The sequence below is a fragment of the Erpetoichthys calabaricus genome, chromosome 2 (assembly GCF_900747795.2).
Source record: "Erpetoichthys calabaricus chromosome 2, fErpCal1.3, whole genome shotgun sequence".
Lineage (NCBI taxonomy): Eukaryota > Metazoa > Chordata > Cladistia > Polypteriformes > Polypteridae > Erpetoichthys > Erpetoichthys calabaricus.
The window spans coordinates 10,327,077-10,344,716 of record NC_041395.2 but is presented as its reverse complement, the minus strand read 5'-3'; positions in this window follow the sequence as shown (position 1 = coordinate 10,344,716).

Below are 17,640 nucleotides of genomic sequence, written 5' to 3'. Positions count from 1 at the left end.
TGATTTGCCACAGGGTGAAGATCTGGTCACAGCAGACACAACTTGTTCTTCACAGTTTTTCTGCTGGCGGTGCCACTGCAGTCTAGATTGAAGGACTTTCGTGAATATTTTCATGAATAATTGTTACCTTTTTTATGGTGCAGTGATGGCCCTTTTCCACATTGTTCGAACTTACTCCGTGCACCATATTGTGCGGAGGAGTGAATGAAGATGATTAAGTAAGCAGTCTCCGCCATCTTTGATAAATTCTGCAGTAACGTTGTCCACACCTGACGCTTCTTCAAGGCCTTGATGTCCACCTTGACCTCGTTGAGAGTCGGTTCTGTGTCCGACATTGGAATTTCTCATTAGTCAATTGGTGGAGGGTCTGCTGCTGGTCCTTGTGGAGGTTTGTGATTACATAGGCCCTCAAAGAATTCCGCCAAGGACGGTCCTAAACCTGGCTGGAAAAGGAGGAAAGTGGTCACTTTGGAAACTAGCCTGAAAGCCAATGGAAATTGGAACAAGTTCAAATGTGAGTCATGCTACCGCATCCGGGGCAGCTGATGCGCCAACAGTGGGGACCCAGGGTACTGGTGTGAAGTTGGCTATTGGCCAAAGAACTAAAGCACTCACGACAAAATCGGACCTTTAGTTAAGTCCATTGACTGCCTCCCATGAGCATGTGTGTGACACTGACTAAACACCAAATTGGCTTGTTATTTTGAAACTGAGCGTAATTTAAACAGTTACAATAAAACGCACCCCACAATATCCCGTGCACATCCAAACAGGTAAAAATTTGCCCAACCTTTATAAACATGGCTTCAGTATTACTAATTTGTACCCACAGTGATACCACATATTCAAATTTTTCTACATTCTTTAACATATCATACATTACAATACCATAGAATGCAATACAATTTATTTTGTAGAGCCCAAAATAGGCTTTAACAGGCCCAGCCTTTTGACAGCCCCCCAGCCTTGACTCTCTAAGAAGACAAGGAAAAACTCTCCCAAAAAAACCCTTGTAGGGAAAAAAATGGAAGAAACCTTGGGAAAGGCAGTTCAAAGAGAGACCCCTTTCCAGGTAGGTTGGGTGTGCAGTGGGTGTCAAAAAAATTGGATTAAATACAACACAAGACACCGAACAGAACACAAGTAATCCTCAATACAATATAATAGTGCAATAGAAATATTACAAATACGGACCAAAATTCAACATTAAATGATATCCCATAATACAATTTGGATTTGTTCAGAGTCCTGGAGACCTTGGCCATCCAGCTGCCACCCTCTATTGGCCATTCCAAACTGAGTCAGCGCTGGGCCAGCCAATCTGATGAAAGGACCCCTCTACCTGATGATTCCTGCGATCCTCCATCATAGATGACTTTACCTTAGGCAGGCAGAACAATTTGGCAGGTGGGGCACCAAGTGCCACATTTGAGTACTGAAAAGAGAAACAGAATAGGTAAGGGTTAGTAACAAATTATAACTGTCAAATTACTTATGTTTTAGTGCTACTAACCAATAACAGAGGTGCAGTCTGTACACTTAATCAGCAGCTCTAGTCAGGGTATGCTAAACTGAAGTAGTGAACACATGAACCAATCCCTTACCCTACCGACGACAAAGTCTTGTAATAAAAATTTTGTTTGAATACATGCAATATAATTGTCATGATTTGGTGTGATTTGGGGTCCTTAATGGCCGCCAGTGTTTATTTCTGTTGTTAGGTGCTCTTCCAGTGTTGCTAGGGGTGCGGCCTGTGAGGTTGTGACCCGTACAGATCCTTATCTGATCTGTAAATACCAAAATCTCTGAAGTCTTTATGCTGTTTTCTTACATGTACATCTGGTTTTGACCGTCTTGTTCTCTCGACCTTGATTATTGACTCTCGGTTTTTGCTTTGCTTTATATTTTTCTTTGTTTTTTTTTTTGCATTTTAAATTGGAAAGAGCTAATATTATAAAGCAGACTGTAACAATTTTGCGGTCTTGTATGTATGTTATCATCCAGTTGACACTCAGAACGTTTCTGGTGTGCGCCGTAGAAGCAACCGACAATTTTATAGTGAAAAATCCATAGTATTATTTGTTTGTCATTTAATATTTGGTTTTGTTAACTATGTTTTCATCTTACATTATTCTTATTGTAACAATGTGGTAGTGGTATTTGCAGTGGGCTGGCACCCTGCCCGGGATTTGTTTCTTGCTTTACGCCCTATGTTGGCTGGGATTGGCTCCAGCAGACCTCCGTGACTCTGTAGTTAGGATATAGCGGGTTGGATACTGGATGGATAGATGTAGTGGTATTAGAATTAAACATAACCTAATAATAATATTAATTGACGTTTTTTTCGTGATTATAAATTCTGCACATAAAAATTTTTTGTCTTGTGTTGTAGTAATCTGTCAAGTTGTGTTTTATTGTTATTTTACTAGGGGGTTTTGCCCCCTGCTCATTTCGCTTGCCAACCCCCCTGCTTGCGCTACACACCAGCAACTTCATGTCTCTGCCACTCACCTATGTGGATTTCACTTTTACCAAACAACAAATCTTTTAATTCTCGCGGATATGCCGCTTCATTAGGAGGAAACACTACTTTTCCCTGATCGCAACCCAAATTTCAGACTTTTGAATTTTCGTACTTTCATTATTTCTAACCTGCCCTGCATGTATACCACGCCAACGTTTTTGAATTCTTTATGACGTTCTACTTTGTCATCTACTCTTTATCTTTTATTTCGCGGTTAAATCTCTTTGCACAAAGTCCCGTCTCGCGTGACGTGAAAGTGTCTCTCTGAGAAAGTCACTTCTCGTCCCAAAATGTTTTTATTATAATAGAAAGATTTTTCTTAAACATCCATCCATCCATTTTCCAACCCGCTGAATCCGAACACAGGGTCACGGGGGTCTGCTGGAGCCAATCCCAGCCAACACTGGGCACAAGGCAGGAACCAATCCCGGGCAGGGTGCCAACCCACCGCAGGACACACACAAACACACTCACACACCAAGCACACACTAGGGCCAATTTAGAATCGCCAATCCACCTAACCTAAACAATTAAAAAAAAAAAAAACTTTATTTTCCTCCCCTACAACGGTGGGTATTTCAGCTAGTAATTAATAATGCAGATTTGGTGAATGCCCTGAAGGAGAAATGGGAACATCTTAATTTACCTTCGTGATGGAAAAAAAAATTATAATAATATTTTCCCTTTGATTATTTGAAAACTCCCTTTAATTTTAGACACTAATTTGGTATCGCTTGCTCTGAGTCTTTCTTTTCCTCAGCCTGGTGGTGATCTGGAGCATGAGGAGAGGACTCTGACAGTCTCTGCCTTCTTCAGTTTGTTCAGCTTCACTAACTTGTAATTTTCTTGTTAGGCATGCAGGTCCCCTGATTGCCTTAGCATGTTTTCCACTTTTTGTCTGTTTGTTCGGCTAATCTGAAGAGCATTAAAGCTCATTATCATTACAATGCTTGACTTCAACATATTATTCTCTAGGAAAAAAAAGAAAAAAAGAAAAGTCCAATTCAAACTGAATTATAAATCACTTCTTTTTAACATCTGTTCTCCGCTCTTTTCCTGTGTGTCCTAAGGGAATAAAATCACTTTAGTCAAAGCAGTCCAAGGACTCAGTGAGGATTACACGATTGTGCCTAACGTATCCCTCCAGCTTTGTACCCATTTAATCCATCTCAGGGTGGTAGGGTCTGGAGTTTGAAAACTTCATGCTGCCCACATCTCCACTGGGCCACCAGTGATGGTCCTTTTAAAGTAAAATCAGCAAGATGTCTGTGAAGGTTTTCAGTCTCTCAGGGTATGGCATATCTTTTAGTAGTGAGTCAGAAGTTTTAAACACATTCAATCTAAAGAGCTCCTTCAGTTTGAAACTAATCGATCACATCTGAAGAGAGTGTGGAAGCAGAATATTTTTATGAATCAATCCATCATAAGTGGACAGAGTGCAGATGCCACTCCTAAACGTCAGATCAACAGTAACCTCATCAAAGACCGAGTCAAGTTGGTTTATTTGATGTCACTTGGCTTCAGATAAACCACCACAGGAGCCTATTCAATAAGTGTCCTCTGAAAAGTCTCTCGAGCAAACCAACTCTTCCTTTGAAGATTAAGCAAACTTCAAACAACTTCGGCCTTTCTCAGGGAGAAGAACTAATTGGTTCCAAAACACACCTCTTGAACCCTCTGTTTGATGTTTTCTGACAACGACATCGACTTTGTAATGCCAGCTGCACATTCCTGGGAGTCAGAGAGTCATATCTCAATCTACCTGATAGATAGATAGAGTGAAATGCACTATACAATAGATAGATAGATAGATAGATAGATAGATAGATAGATAGATAGATAGATAGATAGAGTTAAAGGCACTATATGATAGATAGATAGATAGAGTGAAAGGCACTATATGATAGATAGATAGATAGATAGATAGATAGATAGATAGATAGATAGATAGATAGATAGATAGATAGATAGATAGATAGATAGATAGATAGATAGATAGATAGAGTGAAAGGCACTTTATGATAGATAAATACATAGATAGATAGATAGATAGATAGATAGATAGATAGATAGATAGATAGATAGATAGATAGATAGATAGATAGATAGATAGATAGATAGATAGATAGATAGATAGATAGATAAGAAGGTTTGGAGAACAACGTATGATAGATTTGTATAATAATGAAGCAAAAACAAGCAAATTGAACAACAAGATGAAGTCAATGACCACATAGGTTATCATGACAGACTAATATTTCGTTTTCTAAAAGGTCATAATCCTCTGCAGTCCATACTTCTTAATCAAATTAGACCATTTGTGCCTTTCCAGTCAAGGAAGGAGACACAATTTGAGCCAATTCTTGTTTGGGCCAGCAATGTCTTATCGCAGCTCTTTCAAAGGTCAATAGGTATGCTTCTGTATCATCATTGGGACATAAAGGTGAAAATACCTGTGATGGGCTGAGTGCTTTTACCTTCTGGAGGGCCTTTAGGGTGTTCTTGTGTGCTTCCACCTTTGCAAAGACGGTTTGTTAAGTCACTGCCTGTTTATGGACCTGTAAAGGTTGTCTTGACAGGCTAATATTTTCTTTTCTTATAAGGTTGGAAACCTTGGCAAGCTCATACGTCTAAGACATACTTGGCCCTCTGGGTTTTTCCGTTTAGGGAAGGAGAAAAAAACTGAGCCCATTCTTGCATGGTCCAGCAATGTCTTATTTTAGGTCATTCATTACATTTCAACTTTGAAGAAAAAGTGGAAAAACTAGATAGATTTGTTGTCATGGATGTGCTGGCATCACAGCTGAGATGAACTCCAAATACTTACTTAGACAGGAAACCAAAAATAATGGATGCTCTCAGCCAGTAGGCTGTTTTGTGACAGAAGATGAAGCATGAACAGCATCTCAGCAGGGATGGATGAGAGTTACTTACCTAGCATGGAGGCCAACATTGCGAGAGGACAACATAGGACCATCCCTATTCCCTTTCCTGCTTTGGAGACTTGGTTGAATGAGGGACAGTGGGACTCCTGTTGCTCAAATGGTCCCCCCATACACTGGGTGGCATCATCCCTTCAGGTAAGCTCCCATTTTGTCACTTGTATTGCAGCATGGGAGTTGCGGTTCCATAGGGCTGCCCAGCTAAGTACCGTGGGTGCCACAAGTTGTAGCTATTGGGAAGTGACTCCCCCATCGGATGGTGGTTCCATCTGACCTGGAAGTGTTTCCTAGAGACAATGGTTTGGCATTGGAAGTACACTCAGGCTGGGTTCTCATGGAGGAGAAGGACAAAGTTTACCTGGAAGTATTGCAGTAAAGAAAAGGAATTGTGGTAGTATGGACTGTGAAAAGAAGGAGCCTGTATAGAGATATTTTTTTTAAAATAAAAGTATGCTTTGAACATGAACTGGAATCACAGTGGTTGTTTCTGGTTTGGTGTGACTCCCCCTATTGGCCACAATATTTACTTTGGTCATTGCTGGAATCCTGAACATTTATAGCAAATCATAAAATATTTTTATTATGAAATTCAATTTCAAAATAGTTTGCCACACATGTGCACCTGAGGACCACCTTCTGGGCTCCGATGAGGTAAGCAATCCCACTCTGGGATGAGAAGGGGCACTGGCACTAACTGTATCTTCTCTATTCCTCAAAGTAAATGGCCTAGCCACGCCTACAGGGTCCTGAGATGGCCCCACCCCTTCCGGCCCTAATGCCAGAGGCTGCCGTCTCATTTTGGCCCAGCAGTCATCGAAGACGGAGCTCCTGTTGTTGCCACTTTTAACGGGTTGTTTTGAAGCTGACTTTTTTATGTGTCGATAGCACACCTCTGTGATGAACCGATCAGATGGGGTAACCCGACTGGTACTCCCAACATTTCTTCTGGCATCCCTTTGTCTTTTCTCCCGGTCACCGCTTTTAATTTGATTCCTCAAGAATGGCCAGTTACACAGTAAAATCACCTGCTTAAAATTAGCAAATGAAAGGTATGAACTAAAGTAACCCTTCCATATATAAACTTTTAGGGGGCATTTTAACATTATACTGTGCAAATTCTTTTAAGGGTCTAGCTTTACATGAGTTGATTTAACAGTGGAGACTTCACTATGCAGAAAGTCAGGATTAAGGGCACTGGCAGTAGATGGACTGCCACTGACCTACTGGTTATGGTGCAAGGCGCTTTTGATGAATTTGCTAAGTTGAAAATTGAGGTCCGTGTGCGGTCCATGCTGGGGTCACTGCTCTTTTTCATTTATATACACTGACGGAAAAACAAATGTACCTTTTAATGGAATGAGAATACTCTATTTCTAGCTGTGCTTTAGCAAAAAAGTTGTCAATTTGTTTTAAACTTCTAGCCAGAAATCCAGCTTGTGCAGTGAGGACTCGCAGCTTGCCAAAATGTAATAACTCATAGGGGTGCAGTTTAATCTAAGGGGGGGTCTAGGTGGAACGATCACGTTACTTGTAAAAAAGCTTCAAGTAACTGCAAGAAAAAACATGTTTGTTGTCAGGCAGTCATTTTCTATCCTGAACAGGGTGGCAAGGGGAGTTGCTGGAGCCAATCCCACCCAGCATAGGGTGCAAGGAAGGAACAAGCCCTGCACAGGGTGCCAGTCCATCACAGGGTGAACACACCAAACCAATTTAGGATCATCGATTCACCTAACCTGCATGTCTTTGGATTGTGGGGGAAAACCGGACCACTCAGAGGAAATCCACTTAGACATGAGGAGAATATGCAAACACCACGCAGGGAGGACCCGGGATGTAAATACTGGTCTCTTAACTACAAGACAGCAGTGGTACCACTGCACCACTGTGTCACCCCATGTTTCTCATTGTTCTTGTTATTTTTGCTGCCGTCCTGAATTGTTTTCCTATCATAATCATTTGTGTACTGTACTTTCAGAAGTAAAGGGTCAGTCCAACAAGTGTTGTGCTTCAACTTTCCATCAGTGGCGATGAGCGAAACAGGCACGTTTTGATTTGCTTAATCCATTTGGTCCCAATATGAGTGGCTGTGCTCTGTAGTGGATTGGCATCCCGATCCAGGATGATTTGCTACCTTCCAGTTGTTGCTGCTCTGGCTCTTTCGAATATTGGATGAAGTAGTAAAACATCTTAAAATGGAATTGTTTAATCTCTCACTTGTTTCTAACCTGGGATAACCCACCCCCCAAATTATATTGACATGTAAAGTAAATGTGACATGTTCATTTGTTACACAAATTATTACAAACAAGACATGGCAGTGTGAGGAAATGCCTTCCAATGCGGTAATGCATGAGGTCCCTGGGAAGGGGTGTGTGGCACTTCCGATATCTCTGTAAAAGGATGAAGGTCCAAGTCTTTAGAGTCCTGGTGCTTCCTGTTTGTGAGACATGGATGCTATCCAGTGACCTGAGATGAAGACTGGACTCCTTCATGTGTGTCTCTTCGGAGAATCCTTGGGTACCGCTGGTTTGACTTTGTGTTGCTCACAGAGTCCTGAATGAGGCACATTACCTGCATTGTGAGGGAGCATCAGTTACAGCACTTCAGCCATGTGGCATGTTTCTCCGAGGGTGATCCGGCTCGTAAGATCCTCATTTTTGGGGACCCGAGTGGCTGGACCAGGCCAAGGAGTTGCCCATGTAACACCTGGCTGCGGCAGATAGAGGGTCATTTCCGGATGGTGGGACTGGACCGCGTGTCTGCCTGGGGGGTTGCCAACGGGAATCCTGAGTTGTTTTGTTGTGTAGTGGGTGCAGCAATGCGCCATACCAGTGCATACTCCCCAGCTTGACTTGACTTGATGTTACTTATGTTTTAGTGCTAATGACTAACAACAGAGATGCAGTCTGTACAGTTAATCAGCAGCTCTAGTCAGGGTGTGCTAAACTGAAAACTAAGCTGGCATTCGAAAGCTGAGACCGAAGGGGCATCTCTTATAGTAGCAAGCAGACCATTCCACGGTAACTAAAAGCTCGACCTCCCACTGTTATTTTATTAATTCTTGGAATCATAAGCATACCAGCATCTTGAGATCTTAATGTGCACTCTGGTTTGTAAGTCATAAGTTCAGACAAGTAAGCCGGACCTCCAAAATTTAAGGCTTTATATGTTAAAAGGAGGATTTTGTAATCTGCCCTAAAGTTAACCGGGAGCCAGTGTAAGGATTTAAGAACTGGAGTTATGTGTTCGTACTTTCTTGTTCTTGTAATAATTCTTGAAGCAGCATTTTGGATTAACTGGAGGCTGTATAAAGAACAGTTTGAACATCCAGTGAACACCGCATTTCAGTAGTCAATCCTACTAGAAATACATGCATGAATTAATTTCTCAGAATCCTGTTTATTTAGAAAGCCCCTTAATTTCCTAACATTTTTAAGATGGAAGAAACATGATTTGGACAACTTTATAATGTGCACTTTAAATGACATGCTAGAATCAAAGATAACTCCGAGATTGCGGGCTGATTCAGTAAAATTAATGGTGAGTCCAACTGAGTTAAATGATGACAAAATATTGTTGTGATCAGCGTCATTCCCTCCAATAATTAAAATGTCTGTTTTATCTGTGTTTAAATCTATCCACTCCTTTAATTCACTAACACAACTATTAAAGACAAGATTGGAGAAACTTCATTTGATCTAAAAGAAAGATATAACTGGGTGTCATCTTCATACGAGTGAAAATTAACTTTCTGTTTCTTAATGATAGATCCCATATAAATGCTTATATAAATGCTTATTCTAAAATTTCGAATTTCAAATAATATGTAACATCAGCTACCAACTGACTTTAAAGAGATGAGCTGGGATTCTTCCGGTTGAGCAAGACAAGTCTATGTGCCAATAGTGAAGTAAAGGTGATTACAGTTTGTTTGTCTTCCTCCACTTTAAGCCCCTACTTGAGCCCACCAAACACAGCTGTTAGTGGATTAGGAAGGATTGGGACACCAAATTAACAGAATGATGTTAATTTGGTTCAGGCCCAAAATATGTGGCCTAGTGAGGCTGGAGCTCGATTGCAATGTTCGTAGGTTGGATCTTGCCCTGGAAACATTTTGGACAATTTTAAACAAGACAGATGTGCTCAATAGATGATTTTAAGTTGAATAATTGAATGTTTTGTGCATACGAGGTGAGACACAAAAATAACTGGACTGGGCTTGGAGCTTTCCTGGAAAACTGTCTGGAGGTCGGCTGTATGTGAATCATAGAACTCCTCCTACACATGTGCCCTCTCAAACCGCCTACTGGCCAGGTATATCCTGTGAATAGCCCAGTCAGTATTTGCTCAACAATCGCTACACGAGTTGCCGCGATAATCTTGGGTGAAAAAATCAAACAGCGAATCAACATCAAATTTCTCACGAAATTGAACAAAACAGCCACAGAAACTTATGAAGTGATAAAAACAGTGTACGGTGATATCAGTTTGTCTCGCACACAAGTTTTTGAGTGGCACAAATGTTTCAAGGAAGGATAAGAAAATGTGGAAGACGTTCAACACCCAGGTCAAGAGTTGGGTGGGGGGAATGCTTCACGAAGACAACGCTCTCACGCACAATACATTAAGCAGTCTTTGACTGACAAAAACATTCCTGTCCTTGACCATCCTCCCTGTTCGCCCAATTTAGCTCCCTGTGATTTTTACTTGTTCCCGAAAATCAAAAGTGACCCGAAAGGAACACATTTTTCTTCAATGGATGAAGTGAAGACAGAAAAGGCAAGCCGGTTGAAGAGCCTCAGGCAAGAGGACTTCGAGCACTGTTTAAATTAATGGAAGATACGTATGGAGCAGTGCAGAGATTGGGAGGGGGAGTATAGAGAAGGTGACATTGTTTAGAATGCTGTAATTCATCAATAAAATTTTGTTTTTACCAATTCGGTTATTTTTGTGTCTCACGTCGTATGGAGCACGAGTGAATTCTGTGCAGAGAGAGATTCTTTTCCCACTGTACTCTGAGATCTTTAAAAGGGAGCAATCACCAACACAAACAGAGACAAAATCATTGACCATAAAATTATAATGCACACATTTAGAGACTACTATAAGTCCTTATATCCTACTGAGTTTAAAGAAGACAAGACACAATCTAATGTATTTCTGGATGCATTACAGATACCACAACTAGATACTCTCAGTGCAGAGGAATTGGACAAACCTCTGGCACTTTCAAAATTACTAGATACTATAAACTCAATTCAGAGTGGGAAAGCAGCAGACCCTGATGGCTACCGTGCCAAATTTTATAAGAAATTCTCAGCTCAGCTAGCTCACCTTCTATAAGCAACATTTACAGAAGCTAGAGACAATAAATTTCTTCCTCAAACTTTTCACCAAGCACTAATTACCGTCTTTCCTAAACAAAATAAGGACTTATTACAATGTGCATCATACAGACCAATTTCACTTCTGAATAATGATGTTAATCGCTTCGGTTTCCTCCCACAGTCCAAAGACATGCAGGTTAGGTGGATTGGTGATTATAAATTGGCCCTAGTGTGTGCTTGGTGTGTTTGTGTGTGTTCTGCGGTGGGTTGGCACCCTGCCCAGGATTGTTCCCTGCCTTGTGCCCTGTGTTGGCTGGGATTGGCTCCAGCAGACCCCCTTGACCCTGTGTTCGGATTCAGCGGGTTGGAAAATGGATGGATGGTTGGATAATGATGTTAATATACTCTCCAAAGTCCTAGCTAGAAGGATGGAGAAAGTGCTCCTTTCTGTAATATCACAAGACCAAACTGGATTTATTAAAGGCAGACACTTAGCTTCCAATCTTCAACGCCTTTTTAATGTAATATATTCACCCATAAAGTCAAACACAGAGAGATATTATTATCGTTAGATGCAGAAAAAGCATTTGATATGGTTGAATGGAACTACCTTTTAACTACATTGGAGAAATTTGGGTTTGGCCCAAACATTTGTGTGTGGATCAAACTACTGTATACCAGTCCAGAAGCTTCAGTTTGTATTAACAACATTAACTCAGACTACTTTAAACTAGAACGTGGTACCTGATAAGGATGCCCCTTGTCACCACTGCTTTTTGCAGTTGTCATTGAGCCACTGGCAGTTCACTGTCGAAATGCTTATGAGATAAAGGGGATTATCAGAGAAGGACTTGAGCAGAAAGTTTCTCTATAAGCAGATGATATGGTACTCTGTATACAGTATATATCAAATCCACAAAATACTGTGCCTGCAATTCTAACAGCACTAACAGAATTTCAAAAGATTTCTGGTCTCAAAATCAATTTCAATAAAAGTGTGCTTTTCCCAATGAATTTTCCAGCACACAATGTTAGATTGGACACCTTCCCTTTTATCCTCACAAATCAGTTTAAATACCTAGGGGTAAACATCACAAGTAAACATAAAGCTCTTTGTCAACAAAATGTTGCCATCTGTATGGATAAAATTATGCAAGACTTGCATAGATGGTCAACCCTTCATCTCACTTTAGCTGGAAAATAAAAGGGAGGAACTTTAAAATGTTTTTATATTTTACGGAGATGCTGTCTGAGTCCTCCAGACTGATCAACATCTCTTCTGGAACAGAAGTAGGTGGGAGGTGAGGAAAACTGGGCAGATTCCGTTTAGCAAAGTTTCTAATTTGGAGACAGTGGAAAAATTGCATTGATGGGAGATTAAATTTGGAGTGTAATTGTTCATAGGATGCAGAGACATTATTTACATACAAATCTCTAAGTGATTTAATCCCATTCATTTTCCAAACATTAAAAACTGTAAGTGTGAGAGGGTGGAAAAAGGTGGTTATTGTGTAGAGGTGCCACACATCAAATATTCTCTAACTTAAAGTACTTATGACATTGGTTCCATATTTTTTTTGTGTGAGTGAAGCACAATTGGGTTGTTAATGTATTGATGATAACTGGTATTTACTGAAGTACACAGCAAAAGAATATAAAGAAGTGCCGCAGGATTTCATTTCTATTGCAGACCAAGCTGAATGTCCTGTTCTAATCACAATTTTTCTAATGTTCTAATGTGCCCAGTTTTTAGGACTAAAGACTACCCTGGCATTACTGGGCACAGGGAACATACCAACAACCAATGTGAAGTCAGCAAATAACCTCATATTCAAATCTGTAGGGATACAGAGGGAAATGTATAACCTCCACATAAACAGTGAGAAGACACTAGAAGAACTAGATCTGTTACAGTTCACTTATCACTCCAGCAGACCCCCAGAGGATGCCATCACCTTGATCCTACATACAGCACTAGCCCACCTGGACAACAAGAGTGGGAGTTATGTGCGAATACTATTTATAGACTATAGTTCTGCATTTAACACAATAATCCCCTCTAAGCTCATCACCAAGCTCAGTGTCCTGTGGTATAGTGGGTCCATGGCTCAGAAGAAAAGCCAAGTTTTAAACAGATAATCGCTGCACTCACGGCTTATAGTGGGGGTGTGGTAGTGTGGCTGGAGCGGTTCCCAGGCTCTTCATGATGCGGGCGGTCCTTGCTTAAGTGGACAGGTGAGGAGTCGTCCGCATCCGTAATTGATGCCGGGAGCTGCTAATGGCCACACCTGAGCCATGTCCCCATTTTATATATAGTAGGAGCGAGAGTGCGGAGGGGTGAATAAAAGAAAGTGAACGGAGGTTAAGGGAGAAGAAGGTGGCAGGAAGGAGAAAGCCTGTGCGAGATTGAGAGAGCGAGTGATCGGGAGCAGACTTGCTGGTGGTTTTGCAGGTAGCTGGAGGGAGAGTTCCCCAGAGAGGGTGTTTGGCCGACACTCGGTGGGGCTGATGGAAGTGGTCGCTCCAGCTGAGCAACCAGGGAGCTGGAGTGACCTGGAAGGTGGTTGGCTCACCGCGTAAGGCCACGGAAGTCAGCGGCTTAGGAGAGGGAATCCCAGCGTGAAAACCCTGGCCGTTGGGGAACCTAAGTCTTGATGAGCCAGGGACTGAAAGGCAACCAAACCAGAAAGCAGAGAAGGTCAGCTGCAGGTAGGGTGACTCCCCTGGTGCAATGCCTGGATGGGAGAAGCAGGAGAGTCACCAGTAGAAGGATGCACTGGGCTTTGTGTTTTAAAAGACTGCTTCCACCCATTGTTTTTAACCTTGTTTTTATGGATTTAAGGGTTTTTAACCTCCACCTTTTCACTTGTTTTATTGGATTATTTATTTATTTGAATCACTACACTATTTATTTGAACACTTTGGTTTGACTGTTTTTAAATAAAAGCACCTTTGCACCTTTATGCACCATCTCCTAGCTTCGTTGTGTTTTCACTGATCAGCTCATCCGGTGGCATTACCGACTGAGATGGGAGCATGAAGTGGAACCTACATTGTCACAGGTCCTGAGTCTGATTCTCCTGGATTTTTAACTTCCTGACAGGCAGATCCCAGGTGGTTCAAGTGGGTGGTCACAGCTGATCATCCCTCACTGTCAGTACAGGGGCTCCACGGGGCAGTGTGCTGAGTCCTCTGTTTTACTCCCTGTACACATAAGACTACACAGCTGTACACGACTCTGACGTTATTGTCAAGTCTGATGACACAACACTAAAAAAAAATACTAGAGGCGCCACCAGTTCTTCAATATTAACTCTTAGATGTCAGCAGGCCCGCCAATGGGCTAGACACGTGAACTTGAAAGTACCCTTTATGTAAGAAATGTATTTTAAAGAATTGGTTTCACTTGGACTGCGGTGGGTTGGCACCCTGCCCGGGATTGGTTCCTGCCTTGTGCCCTGTGTTGGCTGGGATTGGCTCCAGCAGACCCCCGTGACCCTGTGTTCGGATTCAGCGGGTTGGGAAATGGATGGATGGATGGTTTCACTTGGAAAAATAAAATGCACCGGAAAGTGCACAAATAATAATGAAAAAATGAGCCATAATGAATAAAAATGAGCCAGCAGCAATTCCGTAGAGCAATCAGTGCATATCTGATGTCACTGCAAAATCAGGGTCAGAAATAAAAAGGCCTGAGATGTGCGTCTGTGCGTCCCTTTGACACGTACAGTCTACTTGTGCAGTAGTTTCACATACGGACTTCCGGTAAAAAAAAAAAAAAAATTACTGTAAGAATGACATTTTAAAGAAACAATCAAGTCCTGAATTGACGTCCTAGACCAACCAGAGGTAAGATATATGAGTGTGAGATAGAGGTGCTCTCCTAATTGCAAAGTCATAAGGTACAATCAGCATACTGTATGTGTAGCTCTGCCTTGTCCTCAGTTTCGTCTGCATGTTTTAGAGATCAGGAAAAGGACTTGGATTACCACAGAGTAAATCAATCATCAGGGAAAAGATGGGAATTACCAAAAAGTAAAACGCATAGTCATTCATTTTCATGAGAGACTGATAAGGTGTGCGGTGTTATTGAAACAGTGCAATAGACTCTAGCTGTGGACCTGAAGAGCTCCACTCCACTGAGGAGGGCATCCTAATAAGTCTGTGATAACGCCAGGTTACACTGTGGTTAAGATTAGGTTGGGGTTGGGATGGGTATCTGACTCAAGTCAAGTAAACCAAGTGACAAAAACTTGCAATCCAATTGGCTGTGCAGCAATGCTGCGGAGGTCTGCAGCTGGACTTGTCTCAAATAGTGTGGCCAAAAGCCTTTATCACCAAACAAGAAGGGCTATTTTGATGGTGATGATGACACCGACTAGGTACTTTGGCATGGAATGAATAATTGCATTTTCTAGAGAGGTGGGATGTTTGTGAAGATAACTAAACACTTAAAAAATTTTGTTTGTATTTACTCACAAATATACTGTATGTCTGCATTTCTTTAAACTCTGTACATGAGTGCCATCTACAGGACACTGTGTAAAGGAGAGTGAAGATCGAAGAATGACAGTGAGCTATAAGAGACATTCTATGGCACAGATTAATAATTCAGCACAATATACACATGAGACGGGTTGATCTTTCTACTAAAATTATTAAGTATTGCAACAGCCACCGCATAATTCTAATATAGTATTGCACATATTTGTACATTTTATTGACCTTGCGAACACAAATTGTTAAATTCTTTACAATGAGATCTGCAAAGGAAAGGACACAAAGCCAATGAGACACCAGAACTGTGCGGAGGACTCTGTGGAGCTCAGTAATGTGGTGTGTCTCCCCAGACTCTTCCACCTCAGGCACACTTCATTCATTTGTTGGAGTTTCTACCATCACTGGTCCCAGTATGAAGGTCACCACTGGGAGAAGTAAATGTGTGAACTGAAGTCAGGAAACTGCATGGCAAAGCAAGGAATGTAAGATGCCACTTTGGCTCATTCTGGATAGGAACACAGGGATAGAAAGTGAAAGGCATTAAATACATCCATATATGGGACTTTATTTGATTATTTATTTAAAGTGCTTCAGTAAACAGCCAAATATCCCCCTGGGGACAAAGAAAGTCGTGTCTATCTATCTATCTATCTATCTATCTATCTATCTATCTATCTATCTATCTATCTATCTATCTATCTATCTATCTATCTATCTATCTATCTATCTATCTATCTATCTATCTATCTAATATACAGTGCATCCGGAAAGTTTTCACAGAGCATCACTTTTTCCACATTTTGTTATTTTACAGCCTTATTCCAAAATGGATTAAATTTATTTTTTCCTCAGAATTCTACACACAACACCCCATAATGACAACGTGAAAAAAGTTTACTTGAGGTTTTTGCAAATTTATTAAAAATAAAAAAACTGAGAAAATCCCATGTCCATAAGTATTCACAGACTTTGCTCAATACTTTGTCGATGCACCTTTGGTAGCAATTACAACCTCAAGTCTTTTTGAATATGATGCCACAAGCTTGGCACACCTATCCTTGGCCAGTTTCGCCCATTCCTCTTTGCAGCACCTCTCAAGCTCCATCAGGTTGGATGGGAAGCGTCGGTGAACAGCCATTTTAAGATCTCTCCAGAGATGTTCAATCGGATTCAAGTCTGGGCTCTGGCTGGGCCACTCAAGGACATTCACAGAGTTGTCCTGAAGCCACTCCTTTGATATCTTGGCTGTGTGCTTAGAGTCGTTGTCCTGCTGAAAGATGAACCGTCGCCCCAGTCTGAGGTCAAGAGCGCTCTGGAGCAGGTTTTCATCCAGGATGTCTCTGTACATTGCTGCAGTCATCTTTCCCTTTATCCTGACTAGTCTCCCAGTTCCTGCCGCTGAAAAACATCCCCACAGCATGATGCTGCCACCACCATGCTTCACTGTAAGGATGGTATTGGCCTGGTAATGAGCGGTGTCTGGTTTCCTCCAAACGTGACGCCTGGCATTCACACCAAAGAGTTCAATGTTTGTCTCATCAGACCAGAGAATTTTCTTTCTCATGGTCTGAGAGTCCTTCAGGTGCCTTTTGGCAAACTCCAGGCGGGCTGCCATATGCCTTTTACTAAGGAGTGGCTTCCGTCTGGCCACTCTACCATACAGGCCTGATTGGTGGATTGCTACAGAGATGGCTGTCCTTCTGGAAGGTTCTCCTGTCTCCACAGAGGACCTCTGGAGCTCTGACAGAGTGATCATCAGGTTCTTGGTCACCTCCCTGACTAAGGCCCTTCTCCCTTGATTGCTCAGTTTAGATGGCTGGCCAGCTCTAGGAAGAGTCCTGGTGGTTTCGAACTTCTTCCACTTACGGATGATGGAGGCCACTGTGCTCATTGGGACCTTCAAAGCAGCAGAATCTTTTCTGTAACCTTCCCCAGATTTGTGCCTCGAGACAATCCTGTCTCGGAGGTCTACAGACAATTCCTTTGACTTCATGCTTGGTTTGTGCTTTGACATGAACTCTCAACTGTAGGACCTTATATAGACAGGTGTGTGCCTTTCCAAATCATGTCCAACCAACTGAATTTACCACAGGTGGACTCCAATGAAGCTGCAGAAACATCTCAAGGATGATCAGGGAAAACAGGATGCACCTGAGCTCAATTTTGAGCTTCATGGCAAAGGCTGTGAATACTTATGTACATGTGCTTTCTCAGTTTTTTTATTTTTAATAAATTTGCAAAAATCTCAAGTAAACTTTTTCACATTGTCATTATGGGGTGTTGTGTGTAGAATTCTGAGGGAAAAAATGAATTTAATCCATTTTGGAATAAGGCTGTAACATAACAA